This window comes from Micropterus salmoides, unplaced genomic scaffold, assembly GCF_014851395.1.
Source record: "Micropterus salmoides isolate LMB-PRFRI ecotype aquatic unplaced genomic scaffold, ASM1485139v1 Ms_hic_scaffold_11, whole genome shotgun sequence".
In the NCBI taxonomy this organism is placed as follows: domain Eukaryota; kingdom Metazoa; phylum Chordata; class Actinopteri; order Centrarchiformes; family Centrarchidae; genus Micropterus; species Micropterus salmoides.
The window spans coordinates 8,338,260-8,349,288 of NW_024040152.1; positions in this window are offsets into that span (position 1 = coordinate 8,338,260).

Sequence of the window (11,029 nt, forward strand, 5' to 3'; positions counted from 1 at the left end):
TTAAACCAGCACATGTCAGGGCCCGTCTTAAGTTTGCCAATGACCATTTGGATGATCCAGAGGAGTCATGGGAGAAAGTCATGTGGTCAGATGAGACCAAAATAGAACTTTTTGGTCATAATTCCACCAACCGTGTTTGGAGGAAGAAGAATGATGAGTACCATCCCAAGAACACCATCCCTACTGTGAAGCATGGGGGTGGTAGCATCATGCTTTGGGGGTGACAGGGCGACTGCACTGTATTAAGGAGAGGATGACCGGGGCCGTGTATTGCGAAATTTTGGGGAACAACCTCCTTCTCTCAGTTAGAGCATTGAAGATGGGTCGAGGCCGGGTCTTCCAACATGACAATGACCCGAAGCACACAGCCAGGATAACCAAGGAGTGGCTCTGTAAGAAGCATATCAAGGTTCGGGCGTGGCCTAGCCAGTCTCCAGACCTAAACCCAATAGAGAGCTCAAACTCCGTGTTTCTCAGCGACAGCCCAGAAACCTGACTGATCTGAGAGAAGATCTGTGTGGAGGAGTGGGCCAAAATCCCTCCTGCAGTGTGTGCAAACCTGGTGAAAAACTACAGGAAACGTTGACCTCAACAAAGGCTACTGTCCCAAATATTAACATTGATTTTCTTAAAAAAATCATACATTGTGATTTCTGGATTTTATTTTATTTTTTTGGATTACGTCTCTCACAGTGGACATGCACCTACGATGAAAATTTCAGACCCCTCCATGATTTAAGTGGGAGAACTTGCAAAATAGCAGGGTGTTCAAATACTTATTTTCCTCACTGTATAAATACTTTTGTCTTCAGATGCATTTTGCATCTGAGATAGCTCTTGGCTGTCTTACTGTGACCCATTATGAACACTTTCCACAACTCTGCAGGCTTGAGGGAGTAACACCCATTCATAGCATTGTGATGTTAAAACAGTGATGATTTGTAGGTGAAGATGAGGATTTTGTAAGTTAAGCAGGACCTGATAGGCAGCCAGTGAAGCCACATTAGGGTGGGGGTGATGTGCTGCCAGGATTTAGTGTATGTTAAAACTCTGTAGCAGCTGAGTTCTGGGCATATTGGAGCCTGTCGAGGGCTTTGCAGGGCACACTGAATAGGATATAATTGCAGTAATGAAGACGGGTCATGATGATAAAGTGGATGAGGGTCTTAGCCACGGAGTCAGTGAGGGCTGGAGGCTAGAAATGTTTTGAGATGGTAGAAGGCAAAATTTGTGATGTTTTTAATATGAGACTGGAATGAAAGGGTGGAGTCCAGGATGACTCTCATGTTCCCAGAGATGGAGCAGCTATCTACTTCCAGGAGGATGTCGCCAACCTTCTTGAGTAGCCACCCTGGAGCCACCACCATGAGTTCAGTTTTATTGTTGTTGAGTTTGAGAAAGTTAGCAGTTGTCCACGTCTTAATGTCTTGCAGGCAGTTGACAAGTGTCATGGGTGGGAGCTGTGTTCAGGGTTTGGTGATGCTGTAAAACTGGGTGTCATTTAAATGAAAAATTGGATCCATCGAAATTTAATCCATGGTGACTGATTAGCTGGCCAAGGAGTAGCATGTAGATATTGAAAAGAAGGGGACCAGGCACAGATCCCTGGTGCACACCATGGTTAACTGCTGCCAGCGTGGAGCTGAAGTCTGTAAAGGTGATATATTGTTTTCTGTTGCAGAGATGGAACTGGAACCAGGAGAGCGCTGTGCCAGTAAGGCCAATCAGTTCAAATAGGCAATTAAGAAGGATGGTGTGTGAGATAGTCGAATTTTGTTGTTTATCAAAAGGCATTAGGTAAATGTGTGTTGTACGTCTGGCACAGTCATGTAGTTAAGTTTTGCCGACAACTTCCTGCTGATGTGTATATGTATGTATGTCTATGTATTTATACTGGATGTAGATGTATATACACTACCAGTCAAAAGTTTGGAAACTCCTTCCAAATGGTTCAATGGTTTTCTCTTATTGTTACAGTGTTGTCTACAGTGTAGAACACTGAAGACATCAAAGCTATGAAAGAGCACATATGGAGTTATGTGGTAAACAAACCACACTCAAAAAAATGATTAATTGGATGAACTTTGTTGTGGGCAGGATTTCCATCCAATAAATATATGTAGTCCCAACTCAAATTGAGTACATCCATTCAACAGAATGTAAATCAGTTAGCCTAACTTATTTTTATCAAATACTTACAACAGTATGTAATTGAGTAAGCCTAACTAACTTTTACCAAATACAGCTGAAATACAATAATTACATTAACTAAATGAAACTGATTTACATTTGTCCAACTCAAACTTACATAATTATTGGAAAGGAATTTATTATCATCAATTGAATATATAAATAATTTTTTATTTGATCCATTAACATACACATGAGACAAACCTGGTTGATTTGTTTTTTTATTTTGTTTTATTTTTATTGAAATACATTTACATTTGAACTTAATTTACTTAGAGCCCCTCCACTCAAACATGTCTTTCTTCCTGTTGGATGTTTGAATTTCACTGTGCTGAATGATGTAAAATAGAATGAACTTGACTGATCCACACAGGTGAAATTAAGTATTATCACAGCTCACGAAACAGATCACTGAAGTGCCATCTATTCTACACAGTGAAAATCAAACATGTGCAGAGTTGGAGACATGAAATGCTGTTTTCACACATTAGCTGAAAGTGGGAATTTTCTTCTAACTCAGTGAAAATCCAGTTTTAACGGGTATGCCTACTGGCATGATTTGTGATATCACAACTAATTTGGAATTCAAGTCTGATCCAATATTCAATCAATATTAATGTGATGTAGAAACTTAAGCTGTAAAGTGCACATACACTGAACATGGGGATGCAGTAGGAGACATCTTGTGTTCAGCAGGAAACTTTAGAAGCGTTCATATTCATAAATTCTGGAAATTCTAATGAGGTAGGAATAAATTACCCTTTTAAGAATTTACATGTGAAAAGTATACTTTTTCAGCATTAAAAAAAAACAAAAAAAAACACATAAGTGAGAATATATTGTTCCAAGCAGATTTGCATGCATCCTAATACATGTTAACGTAAATGTCACTTGCAACATAAAAAAATAAAAAGACTTCTGGCTATTTGCAATAAAAGAAAAATAGCTGAGCTGTTTTTAGATCAATTTCAATCCATCTCGAGTCATGAAGTCAAATAAGTATAAGTGACACTGAGGTAGAGTCAAGAAATTATGAAGGAGAGTTGAAATGGGCAAACTTTATGGGTGTAAACACTTGTCCAATCTCAAATAATCTTAGTCTTAAACCCTCCATCAAAGGAGATCATCACATGGTTTTGTCCTCTTATGCAAACAGCTTGATTTTCATATAATAATTAATTTGGCCACTAACAATCCAAGAAAAAGCGCACTGAGCAGTTTTTAGATCAATTTGAATACCTCTCAACAGTCATGAAGTCAAATAAGTAGAGAGGAATGGTATGGAGGAGGTAGAGTCAAGAAATTATGATGGAGAGGTTAAATTGTCTGGGTGTAAACACTTGTCCAAGCCCAAGTAATCTCAGTCTTAAACCCTCCATCAATGGTTTTGTCCTCCTATGCAAACAGCTTGATTTTCAACTGTTGTATCTTTGCATTCAGCTTGTGCCCATCCAAATTCATTATGAAAGCCCATGATGACACTGCCCAAGTTGCTCAGGACTTTGATGCCTTCAGTCACAACTCCAACGTCTTCAGGCTCCTGATCCCCATCACTTCGGATCACATAAATCCCCATGACTGTGGTTTCTAGGTTCCTTTCTGCATCCTTGGTCGCCGGTGCCTGAACACCACAAACACAGAAAAAACAGCAAGTGTTTAATAAAGATGGACAGAGAAATAAGGGGACATAAAGTGATGCAGGGCTCCACAGGTGATGGCGACAGACACAAAAATACATCTAGAAAAGCATTTGTCAATTATCAACAGCACAACTTCATCCCCCAGGCCAACAGAACTCTAAACAACCTCCCCACTCCAAGCACACACACTCACACTCCCCCCTAAACTCAAAAACATGTACGATCACTTGTCTACACCAGTACATAAGAACACCTCTGTAGGGCTCTGTCAATATAAATAGTGTGCCATGGGAGAAGTAAGAGGGAGTAACAGTTCAACACTATACATGACAAACATATTGTGATGAATTTACCAGATATTCTGGATCTTCATTGAGGTAGATGATGAGGCATCTCAGGATACACTCCCTCCTGGTGTTGATGTTGTCACGCTGAAGCAGGGGTAAAAAATGAGACACAATTTAGCCAAATGTGGTTGTTATGGTGACACATGGAAGGAGCAGGCTGTCTAATTAAGATCAGAGGGTAATTTCAGTCTAATCAGGTAGCATATCCCCTTAATGCCCCCAACAAGCAAGTTGGTAGTTTTCTTGCATGTTTTACATTGTGTGAGTGGATGAACCAAAAAAAACACTTAATATTTGGATGAAAGCACTATACTAGTAGGCCATTTATAAAGTGTTTAAATAAGCAACTATGGACAATAAAACCTTATAATAGCCGCGTTTCCACTGTCTGGCCAATATCTGTAGCCTACTGGGAGTCGAGAGAGTGCTAAAGCTCCTCAGGTCATATTTTTGGTTGCATATATTTGTAGGAATTATCATTCTTTCTAAATGTGATGTAAATATGTCCTGTAACTACCAAATAAACAGACGCAACTGAAGAAGTGTCCTTTTTCTTTTGTGAAACCTAACGGTAATTTATTTCTGTGTGACTAATGTGCAATTTTGACATACATTAATTCATGATCAATGTATCACTTTTTATTGTAAATCTGTGGTAAAACATTGATGCTTGGGTTTTAAATATTCAAGCAAACAACAAAAATGTCAGCAACCGGTCGCTTTTATCATGTGTGTTTTGCAATGCACGCTGTTTCCAGTGATTTCTTTCTGATTAGTTTTCTGATAAAACTTCCATTAGTTGGTGAAATGATGGTTAGTGTGACGTTGTTCCAGAGAGGCGTGTTACGGGCTTGTTTTAGTGAAGCACAGCAGAGCTTCTGGCCCGACAGTGGAAACACAGACCAGGTGCTACTGGCCCGAGGCTATTAGCCTGGCACGGCCCGTTTAAAGCCCTGGCTCGGCACTGGCCCGATAGTGGCCACGCGGCTATTAACCACCACAATACATGCAAAGGGATGTTAGATGTATTTCGACTAACAGAATCTGTGATAGACAGGACTTCCTTAATCCTCTGCCCCTTCACTCCTCCTTTGCTCTTGAAGATCTGCATCAGCTTGTTTGAGAAGTAGTCCAGCTGTGACATGAACTTTGACTGCAGTGGCTTGGTGGTGATCCTCATAAACTCTGCATTTACCTGAAAAATAAACAAAATGCAGCCATTCAAATTTGTTAATTACCACCATTGTGGCTCTATGGGGGAGCTTAATGTTTGATTTTACATAGTACAGTCTGCATGTGTGGGTGTTGAAGAAGAAGAAAACAAAACGAGCACCAGCAACGCCGGTGTTGTGCTGAGTTGTGCATGGCTGTGTGCACCTTGCAGGATGTTCCAATCATTTATCACCATTGATGAACCACAAAGATTAATTGATTGACGTAACGGACTTGTCCTGATGACATTGGCTTTAAAATCTTTCAATGAATGTTTGTTGGTTGGTTTCCTGTTTTTGTGTTTGTTGAATGTACTATAAACATTAGTTTTAAATGTGCATCCTACAAACATACAAGGAACGGTTTCATCATGCCCGAGATGTCCATTTATGTGTTGGAAAAAAGCTCTTTCAGTTGCTAATTCTCTGCATGAGCACACGTGACACTGGAATGTAGACCCTTCTACTGGGTTTGGACCTTGATGTTTTCCGTGACTTTTGTATGTGTCATTTAATAGCTTACTCCATGTATTAAAGGTACAGGGGCAATCGGTGTATGGACATGGATAGAGATAACTTCCCCTCAAGTGCCCATGAACCTGCCTAAAATGTTGCAATAACAAATACCTGCTAGCTAATTGCAGACTGTATTCTTTGCACTGCCACATTCATAATCCTTAAAAGGAGAATAAAGACCATTAGCACATATCACATGACAATGATGCAAATCAGTTTTTGCTAGCATTGAGCAAGTAATGTTAGTCTTATACCTACCATTAATAGGAGGTTGCCACAAACTGCTTTTCAACTTAAACTGCAAAAGATGAGATGCATATATTAGAGGTGTGAGCAATGAAGGAAATACTCAGGTGATGTATCCAAATAAAAGTAATTATTAATTAGTCAAACACGTTAGTACATAGGTTAATATTGTAGGCTGACGTAAAGCACATATTAATATGAATGAATTTTTAAGTTTTAACATGCAATACAGATACTGTACATATTTAACTGCTGTGACTTTAAAAAATCTTAAAATTAAATAAAAACACTTTTCCTAAAGTAAAACAGTCTTCTTTTCAATTAATAATATATGCATTCCTTATAACTACATGCATAGATTCTTTCAAGCAGACATATTTATTTGTAGGAATTAAATAGAATTAATCCTTATTAAAGCTATTAACAAACAGTGAATGCTTTTCTCTTTTTCTTTTGTTGCTTGATCAAAATTAAGGACACCGACCGCATTAGGTTTATTACCCACTGTCACTTTAAGACATTGGATCATGTCCAATGACATGCGGATCCAATTGCACTGATGCACATCCGATACACTCACAACCGTTTAAGACATAACCAATATAGTTTACATGAATACTCTCCAAACCGGACATTTAGACATAATGTTGTGTGTATTTGTCCATTCAGGCCAAAAGAGAGCTCAGTTTAGTACTCGGGCGCTGTGTGTCTATGTGCATGGCTGCACGCTGTGTGTGCGCCCAGAAAACCGTACTGAATAGAGCTCTTTTTTGCGTCGTCACTCTTATTCAGATCTATATGTCTGCTCTACTCATTCTCCCAGACGTTTACACTTTTTAGTTTTATGAGACCGCTGGGTAGATCAGCACGTTACAGTACACATGTGCCATCTAGCACAAACGCAGGACATCAGTTCTGACTGAATCGCTTCCCAAATAGTCACTATTTAACATTTTCGTCTAGTTTTTATTAACGTTAGTTGACGAAAATGTCAATAGATGTTCGTCATAGTTTTGTTCATTCAAAAATAGGTTTTATTTAACGTTAGTTATCGTCTCGGTTTCGCCTGTGAAAAAATGTCGTTGACGAAAATAATGACAAATAGTCCTAACACTGGCCGCCATTAATGACACATGGCAGAAAAAACGCAGCTAACATTTGTGTAGCCCGGTCTCGGCAGGTCGCCATAACTAGTCCACCTACAGCCTAAATGCATAAATACCGTAGGAGCAATAGATATTTAACGTTAAACTAGCGTTAACGTTGTGGTATTGACAGCTTCACTCCTTGGCTGCTAACGCTTTTCGCTGCCATTTTAGACACAGACACGACAGAAATTCGGCATCTCTTCTTTTACTTTTATTTGTCTACAGGCCAGTTTTGCCCGGTCCAAAATTGCGGCGACGAAGAGCAACACATTAACCAAAGCAGTCAAAGTGACTAACGTTAAAAGTACAAAAGTAGCACTAACGTAGCTAACCACCATAAGTTAACGTTAGCCAGCCAACTCCCTTCAACTTTGAAGAGTGAAATAACTTTTGCACACATTTCGGTCAATATTACTGTATTAACGATATTTGACAGCAAAATACTTTCTAATCAATTACAACTAATGAGTACTTACCAAGAAGTAGATATTCGCCTTTAATGTAGTCTTGTCCACCAAACGTTGCTTTGGCGTTGCACCCAGAGGATGGAGAGATGGGAGAAAAGAGCGCGCTGTCCCGCACATGCGCAAAGGGCGGTCCCGTATGACACTTTTTTTTTTGTCGATCCAACGTAAATCAATCTCATAGGTGGAGCTATTAATACATTTTTAGTTAAACCACTTAAATATATATACATACGATCTTAAATAGATATATTTAAATAAAGCAAATTATATTTAAATGTATCACCTCTAAGAAGGCCTTGAATCATTTTTTTGAGTGCAGAATGTGTTTTATATTTTAAGTAACCACATTTTGAGGTGACTATCTCATGAAGCTGACTGAGAGAATGCCTAGAGTGTCATCAAAGTAAAAGGTGGTTACTTTGAAGAATCAAACATGTAAAACTTTTTTGTTTACTACATAATCCATATCAGATTTAGATTTATTTGGTATGTGTACACATACGAGGAATTTGACTCAGGATTGTACATTGCTCACGATGTGCTTACTTATACAATAATAAAAGAATAACACAATAATAAAATCAAACACAGGCTACAGTATAGAGAACACCAATATACACACTATAAACAAAAACAATATAGACAGATTGACAAATAGTGCAGTGAGCAGAGTGGAAAGGATGCAGGACTAAATTATTATTATCATTATTAAGGACCCCCAGGGTTGGTGGACCCCTGTGTGTGTGTGTGTGTGTGTGTGTGTGTGTGTGTGTGTGTGTGTGTGTGTGTGTGTGTGTGTGTGTGTGTGTGTGTGTGTGTTAATTTCAAACTTGAAAGATGACTTTTTAGTTTTTCTTAGAACTGTGAGTGGCTTTCGTTTGTTTCTTCTTCAATGAACTGTAAGTGGGTGTGTGGTTTGAAGGGATCACAAAACTCATGCTATGGCAAGAAAGCAATTTAAGGATGTATTACTAAAGCAACAGCGGCAGTAAAACAGTTTTCCACACTATGATGATTAAACATAATTTTATTTATTAAAAATAAATAAAAAGACTGTAATCAATCCAAGGTTTACCTGACCTGACCTGACAGTCAACAACAATCCGTTACACCACCAATGGTTTGTATTTCTGTCCCACTCTGACAAACCCGCTCCCTGCATTGGACTTTGCACTCAACAATGTTTTTTTTTGTAGACACAGTGAATTTATGCTAATTTGATTTAATATTTGCAGGAGAAGTACCGTTTCAGCATTCCTTTTGTAAAGCTGCAAACAGCCTAATTACTGCAGTCCCTCATGATTGCATGCAAAAGTAACAACCTGTTGAGAAACAAAACAGAGTTAAGGCCGAGTCCAGAAGTAGGACCCTATGTTGTGGTGGCAGCACCGGCTGACGGTGAGTGTCCCATTTATTTTTCCTTTTTTTTTCTCTCTGCATTCTGCCTGCCTCTCTGTGTAGCCTGTAGTCAGTAGCCTCCTTTGCCTGCCACCCCTGCCAGCAATCAACTCCGGTTTTCCACCCAATCTCTGCTTGATTGTCGCTGCTCCTGACCTGATGCCATTGCTTGCCTCAAGCTTTTGATCTTGAAACATCTCTGTTCCCCTTCCTCTGGTTTCCCATTATTAACCCTGTCTGTCTTTCCCCAGGCACTCACCTCCGTCCACCGTCGAGTCAGCTGGGCTCGCCTACCTGCCTTCTTCCCTCGTGCGTCTTCCACGGCATCCTCTCGGCTCCCCCTCGTGCCTTGCAGTCAGCCTGCCACCACACTCCTCCACTGATCCCCGGTCAGTTCTCCCGTGCCTCCTCTCTTCCTCGGCCCCCGGTGCTCATCGGCTACCTTGCCTCAGCCCCCTCTGCCCTACTTGCTCCTCGGTCCCTCGTGCCCGTGTTCCCCCGCCATCCACCTCTTCCTCAACCCCTTTGTTCCCTTAATAAAACCTGTTTCGTCTGAGCGTTGCTTTTCCTCTCTGTCCAACACGCACAACACCAGAAGGTGTTTTTTAAATTTTAAATGATCCTGTCTTTATGCTGTCCAATGTTTTGGTGAAAGTTCTTGAATGGATTTAAAGTCCCTAAAGTGTTCAAATATGAAATTCATTTAAACTGTCTGTCTGGGTTTTTTTTTTTTTTTTTTTTTTTTTTGATGATCAAGAAAATATAGTTTTTGGTCTGATACATTGTAAGATTTTTGTTTGAAAGCGATCATAATCAGCTAAAGAGTATTTAGTCACAGTTGAAAAGATACTCTGAATTCATACCTGTTGTATCAGGTTTTTAGCTACTGTTGCTATCAAGCAAACGTTACTCAAACTGAAGGTAATAGTGCATTCGTTGTGGACTGTTTTCAGCTGCGGATTTATACACATTTGTTGCTCTATTGAGTATTAACAGCAACCGGATGGTGAATGTGGAATAGAAGTCTGTCATCTTTTCTGGGGGTTTTTTGTTTTGTTTTTTCCATTATCAACCAAAGACTGCATGCAATATTAGACATAATTACGCAGGTATGATGATTTGGGATTCTACTGTAAGGAATAATGTCACAACATTTTCTAAAGCAACAGATCAACAGGCTGTGAAACACACCTTTGCTGAATCCAGAAAAGCCATTTGTGTGTAGAAAGTAGCAGTAGTAGTACTTCCTGTTTATTTCCTTTATTATGATGCAGTGCTTCTGTGCATGACATAAAGAAAAGCTCCAAAAATATTTCTCTACATGTGACTTTACTGACTGTGAGGTAACAACTTCCTTCCTCTTCAAGTAGCAAGTTGCCATTTCCTGTGTGAGGAATCTGTGATTTCAGTATCAAGACCTGTAATGAGAAATGGCTGTGGTTATAAGGTGGTATATTTTATTCAAATTTCACAGAGATGGAACGTCATATTGCAGTGGCCATTACCATATATGTTGTGAATGATTAAAAATGGTCAACCTTTTAAACCTGTTATGAATTGTTGATAAAACTCAGAAGTCATTTTTGGGTATTGTGGTTTTATATTTGACTTGCATAATACAGAGGAGGATTTGTGCTACTCTGCTGTGAAAACCATGTACGTATCTCCAAAACATAATTTTTTTTATGAGCAGTCATCGTTTCAGTTTTGTGTCAGCATTATTACGATAATCCAGTGGGTATGTAAATGTTAAAGTTTTATGAAAAATTCAAAATCACCATATTTTGAGACTGGATAGTTACTGCACATAATGTGTGGGGTGGAAAAAATATAAGACCTTTCAATATAATGCATTCTAATACAAAT